A 6,951-nucleotide genomic window follows, 5' to 3' on the forward strand; every position below is an offset into this window, starting at 1 on the left:
GTGTGTGTGTGTGTGTGTGTGTGTGTGTGTGTGTGTGTGTGTGTGTGTGTGTCGAAATTAAGCCTAGGCCACAGCAACGTGGAGGACTGAAGTCCTTGTGTGTTCTAGTTCACAGATCACAGAAGTTATGAAAGAGTGCTCTTTGATCATTTCCATTTTTAAAATAATTTCCTTTGAACATTTCAAGTCACTTGTGCTTTTATTTATAAAGCCTATTTAGACAATCAAGGGTTTGAAAATAATTAGGCTTGCATGCACACAAGTGTGGACATGTATTCCCTTTCAATCAGTTAAAACCAGCTCTGGTAATTAAAGTTCTGAGCTGTTACTCTGCCCAACTAATTTTCTTATTAGCTGCTGCCTTCCTCAGATCTGTTGTCAGCAGAGCACATTTTCGTTTGGTTGCTCCTTTCTATTTTCTTCTCTTACAGAAATCCCACTGACCCACATAGTTGATCTCATTTTTCAAGCGTATAATATAGATTCCAAGTTAAGAGAACGGTGGCTCTATTATTAGTCTCATTTGAGTTGCACAACCTCCTTCTAGGTGTTGTTGAATTCCCTGAGTGAAAGCATTACCATCTAATTTGGGTAAGGGTGAGATTACCTCATGCAACTGAGCTGTTTCATCACAGAAAATGCAGGGAGGGTGCCGACTGTTTATAGGAAGCTGAAGGTAGAGACATTCCAGATACATTTCACGAACATCACACATGACAACTTGTGATGCCACCTTACTGATGTTTCCCTTAAAAGGTCTCTCACTAACAACAACATCCTATTGATCCTCAGCACCATTTTAACAACCTCCTCACACCTTCTCACACATACACACCTGAGTGGGTATAGATTGAAAATGTTAGCAGTTAGCAGGCTAGCTTTGCCAACACATCCTGGTTGTCAATTAAGCCCAGTCTCTGTGGGATCAGCCCAAGAGGAGTCTTGCACAGGGGTAGAGTGATGAAAATCAGGACTGTAAATAACGTGTGCTGAATTAATATGCAATACTTACATTTTTGTGCTGATTAAAAGGCTGTGGCACATGATGAGCTATCAAAACAAGAAATAAACTACTCAGATTAGAATTCTGCTTTTAATTGGATAGATGAAAGGAGCAATTAGTTGCAGTTGAGTAATGTTGTTTTTCCCCATCTCCAAGTCAGTTCGTCCTCATTTATTAGAAAAAGGGAGAGGAAAAAAGACAATAATGCATTTGAACCATAATTCAGTTTCAGTCTTCAATTTTTGGACTTGATTTACACTCAGTGGTTACTTTATTAGGTACACCTGTGTTATCAGTCAACAGCTCTGCCATCTATTCTAACTTAAAATTTGTAAATTTAATTATGTTTATTACTGAGGTTGTAGTCAAAGGTGGTTTTGCACTGGGCAACATTATACTGAGAGGTGTTGACAGGTTGAATTTGTGTCCTCCCTATTTACAAATGAGGGAGGCAGAATTCAAATTGGAAACACCTTTGAAAATAATGCAGTCAACACCACCAACTATAACCTCACTGCTAAAACATATAATTGAATTTACAATGCACCGTTGAACACAATAAGCCTCATAAAAGTAGACTTCATGGCAGTACAGCTGTATTGGATTGCATTAGATTGTACAGGTGTGCTGAATAAAGTAACCACTGAGTGAATTTCTAATTATTGTGATGCGCTGATGTGCTGTGGAGGCTAGAGGGTCAAACAGTACTGCATCCATCACAAAGTTGCACCTATACACGCAGGTTCACTTTTTTAGATTTTAAATAGTTAGCACATACCACTCAGTTGCTGTTTTATTGGGTACATCTATTGTAACCTAATGCAGTTAACCAACGCAATGGAAAACCCATACTTTAAGCATTTATAGGCAGTATAAGTTTTATTAAATGGTGTATAACACATGTAATGTACTATATACCAACATTTTTAAACGTTGATGAATCAACACTATTTGGCAACAATTATAACTTCTGCACTAATGACATATTTTATATTATACTGTAATACATTATAACTGTTTTACTATAACCAGTCATTCATTATCTCCACCTATGGGAGCCCATAGAAAGAGTTTTTGATAAATGCATTATAGTGTGTTGTAACCCATTTATTAAATGGTTGTATACTGCTTATGAAGACAAAAAATAGGGAGCAAATAAAGTGTTACCAATGCAACTTTGTGGTCATATTGGAGGATGTTCTTTGTAGTGCTGTTGCTTTGAAGAGATGTTTCTAATATCTGTGCCTTTGTTGATACAAATGTGATATTACAAAACATTAGAAACACCTCCCAGTATAACGCACTACAACTCAAAAGAACAACAAACTACAGCTTTGAAAATGACCATAGCATTGAATCAACACCTCTCTTACAGTCGTTGTTATGTAACACAATAACATTATAACATTTATGAAGTGAGTATTTACTGCAGGGCTGTATTAAGCTGAGTTTGAGCTTTGCATACCTAATAAACTGACACCTGAGTGTAAATGCTTTGTGAGCTTTTAAATAACAAAAACTGCAGGTGTAGTAGGGAAATTGTGTCAAAAGCTCTCTTTCAATCTGACTTGTTTGCCTCCATCATGCTTAGTCAATATATGTGACTTTTTATTTATTCTGTACATTTTCAGCTTTGAGGCACTTATTTTACAGTTTCAAATGTGATGTGCTAGCTGCTGATGGTCTGAGGGGCAGGGCTGCTTTGCAGTTTCCTGTTATGGGAAAAGGGCCAAGATGACCATGGTGTCACTCTGCTATTGCACCGACCTTACTCATCAATCAGAAATCAAAGCTTTGACAGTTGCTAACATTAAAGGGCTTCTGCTAGCGTGTCCTGTGCCAAGAGGCCTCTTTCTGCTGAGCATATTAATATACTGTAGGTCAAAAGGAGGCTCATCACTGATCATGAAGGGAAGGGTAGATTCTCCTGAGCTACACCAGGCACGCGTCTAGTCAATATTCATTTTGCAATCAGTCATCAAAGACAGTGCAATAGTGGACCACTGGAATGATTGAAGTGGTTTGACCCACTATTTATTTTTATATCTACCAGGATTTTACAGTTGCCAAATTTCATAGAAAATAAATAAATGAATAAATAATATAATAATTGATACGTTGGGGCGGCCTCTAGCTCACCCTGTAGGAGCATTCACCCCGTGTAGGCTAAGTCTTGCTGTGGCCTGGGTTTGAATCCGACCTGCGGCGTAATTGATACGTTAAGGTTTCTCATATAACTGATTATTTGTACAAGAAGAACTGCTTTACTTATTGATGGTAGACTAATTGCATGTTGCCTAAAGGCCTGCAGACATGTTTGTATTTCTGGCTGACTAATAAATTTAGCTGGCTGCAATAAAGCCAACCGTGATGTAATAACTGCCAATTGCAGGCTGTGTCAAAACCCCCAAACTTTTCATCCTAATTTTATCTAGCCTATCTGCGTTTAGGTGTGCTCACTACGTTTTTTCGCCACCCCTTTTGACTGCGGCAAGATGTCTGTTTATCTGAACAACTAGAAGAACTTCAACTGAGTCGCTTTTGCATTTAAGTTGTCTTTAAAATGTCAAGGAAGTCCGGTTAACAATCAAGCTAACTACTGTAACTCTCTTTGATCTGCTGCTTTAACCACATATTAATAATCACATTACGTTACGTTTTGGCAGACTGACTTTTTGTCACATTTTTGTCCATTTTGGAGTAAGTTAAAGTATTAACATGTGAAATGTGTGTAATGTAAATTTATAGTGTGCATTGCAGCATGTTTATTAGATTTTGTAGTACTACTTCTACAACTTCTATCAATGTGACTGGGGCCAATCTGTTTATCAGAAGTTAACTCTTCTGTATAATATGCATGCCTGAAAATGCACTGCATACTGCTGCTTTACAGCATTACCAGTGTCCAGTGACTAGTGCTGTTTTTTAAGGGTGGTGTCTGTCAAAATGAGATGGAACCACAAAGCCCCAGTTAGACAAAATATGTGCAACAAAACATGCATATTTCATTATGACTGACAAGACATTCTGAGTTGGCACCATGTACCGAGCAATGTACTTTATGCCTTTACCAGTATTTAGAGTATCTTAATTCTTGTGCAGAGATTGTGATTTAGCCTTTTTTGTGTGTACTAGGACATGTTTATTGGCTAATAGGCCTTTGTTAGTAGTACTCTATTTATTTAATACAATTGTAGTGTGAACAGAAGGAATAATAAACAGGCTGACTAAACATACGATTCTTCTTTTGGGCTGAGAAAACCCTGTGTAAGGACACAAAAGGGGGACGTTTCCACTGCGGAAAGTAAATTCTTTTGAAGTGGAACTAATCATCTGAGGGATGGTTCTCGTTGTCCTAACAACGCAGTTGAATTGGAATGAGCCTTCTTTTTTGTGGAAGACATGTTTTCTTTTTTTCATTCAGAGCTGATGATGATAGTAGTTTCACGCCCTGTCCACCCACATTGTCCGTCCAAACTTCTTTGCAGATAAGTCTTTACTTGGAGACGCCGAACACACGGCGGGTGACTCTTAGTCTGTGACGTCAGCCCCACTCCTCTGTCTCCCAGTCTTTACGCTTTTTAATACCGTTAGAATGAAAAGGGAATCTCACAGAAAATCCTCTCCAATAACAGTTCTTTCTTAGAGTGTGAAAAGATCAAGACTACTCCAGTATCATAATGTATTGGTCACTCTTAAGATAATACTGCTCTAATGTTTAAACTTTTGCTTGGTTAGTCATGAGTTAAATGTGTACAGTGTACATATTTGTTTGTTTTTTAATTTAAATATGGCTGTTGCTATGTTACGTCATACACTCTTTTTCTTACTCTGATTCACTACATTAAATCTAACAATTTCCCTGAGGGGATCAAGAAAGTCTTCTGATTCTGATTTAGATACATTGTCCGTCTTAGGATACTCTAGGTTTAGTGTAGTGTAGTTTCTTAGTGTAATTTGTCATGTAAATAGTCCAAATATTCTGCAGTAAGTGGCTTTAATGCTCTTGTTTCTTTTTATTAAATTAGAATATCTTGAATGCAGCAGTTAAAGCTACTATTCAAGGTCCAAATACTGATATTTGTGTTTTATTTGCATTTCTCAATTAAAACACATCCAAACTAAAAGCTACATAAACTAATAAAGCTGCAACTTTAAGTTGGATTCATTACTTCTCTCATATCAATATCTTAAATTAATATAAAATCATTGTGTAGTTTTTATTTTTCTGAACATGGTTGAAGGTGCAAATGACTTTTTGTCAGTGTAATTAACCTCTTAAAGATTTATAAAAATGACAATGAAGAAAATGAAATAAAAGACCTGTTAATGTTTGCATGTTTTATACTCTGAGTGTAAACCAAATAATATAGGTCTAAATTGAGTATATGTAGAGCCAATTATTGTTGAGGCTAAAGCCAGTCATTCATGAGACATTAAGTGAACTATTCTTTTCCTAAACGTCCGTATATTTGTCTGTATATTACTACTTCTATTAGGCTGTAAAAGGTTGCAGCAAAGTGAACGCAAGAGACGGAATATAATGTTCTTCTTACTGAAGATAGTGCATGCCATTTACAAACCAAGTAAGCAATTATTGGCTGGAATGATGAGGTCTGTGATTCACTGCGACAACTCTTTTGTCTCGAGCTGAAGGGACGTAACTGTGTGCTCCAGTTTGAGTCCAGGGTCTCCTCATGCGCCCTCAGGGAATTAAGAAAGGTAACTTTGGCTGTCTGACCTCGGACTAAGAGAATTCCAATCTCTTACCGTTACTAAATCTTTATCTTCACACAGGCTGTATAGCTTCGCCTCTCTTGAGTTATAAACTGTCGGCCTTTCTGCTAGTCCCATAGTCATCCAGCCGTTTTATTGTCTCAGTGGGGGTACAGAGTTCAGGCAGCAGTCATCCCCAAAACAGAGGTGAGCTGTTTAGGGAAGCATCTTGGCTACTGTGCTAACTTATCATTCAGACCTGTCAAGGCTTTGAAGGAGAACAAAACAAACACAGGGTGGATTCTTCATTGTAAACTGGTTGTAGATTTTAGTGTGCAGTCTCATGAATAAACAAAAGCTCTTGTTGCAGTTGTTTAAAGTTTAAAAATTATTTACTTCTATCTAAAACAAGCAGATAATTTGTCATTTGATACACCATCTTTACAGTGTAAAGCTCATTGGAATGGAAATGTTAGCATACATTAGCAATCAAATGTAAATGACCATAATTAAGATTTAACATCATCAGATCAGATCTTATGAGCTTATTATTATTGGATTACTATATTTGTAATATTCATACTTTTGCATGGCTCTATTCAAATCTTTCCTACTGTGTTTTCATACTTATTATATATTCAAACTTCTGATGGCTGTATAAGTCTGCATTATTCATAAATTCTCTCATAGATGATTTATGAATTTTCAGAATTTGCTATGATTTACGTTTCAGATATGTTATTTTTTTAAACCCTCCAGAATAGCAGCCTGTTGGCATGAAATTTCTAAATATAGCCAGAAATTTGACAAACAAATTAGACCCAATATCTGTGTGTCTAACTATAGTAAAGTCTTTGTATTAAAGAGGCAGGTGGCAGCCAACTGAACAAAGTCATTTCTTCATACAGTCATAAATCTACAGGCTAATCATTAATTGCTGCAGCTTTTCACACACCACTGTTAGTGTATTTTGACTGCTGATGCAGGATTTGGTTGCAGTTTGTTCACAGTGATGTCACGCAGGGGTGGATCTCTGGTTGCAGTGACAGGAGGAGACAACTCTTGTCTTCTAAAGACAATACCAGAAGGATTAGCCTTGACTTTTTTCTTTAATTGTGAAACAAATGGATGTTGAATCGGTTTGCCACTGTCTGCTCTACACTGCATATTTCTCAACTGAAGCTACACACACACACACATACACACACACACACACACACACACACACACAC

The 6,951-nt window shown here is 37.1% G+C and overlaps 1 long non-coding RNA gene across 1 annotated transcript in view; it reads left to right on the top strand.

Moving 5' to 3' along the window:
* LOC116697067 (uncharacterized) overlaps window positions 1–6,951 on the top strand; it is an 81,387-nt gene that overhangs the window by 67,145 nt on the left and 7,291 nt on the right. The gene's annotated exons all lie outside the window — the stretch shown is intronic.

The sequence above is a fragment of the Etheostoma spectabile genome, chromosome 10 (assembly GCF_008692095.1).
Source record: "Etheostoma spectabile isolate EspeVRDwgs_2016 chromosome 10, UIUC_Espe_1.0, whole genome shotgun sequence".
Taxonomy (NCBI): Eukaryota; Metazoa; Chordata; class Actinopteri; order Perciformes; family Percidae; genus Etheostoma; species Etheostoma spectabile.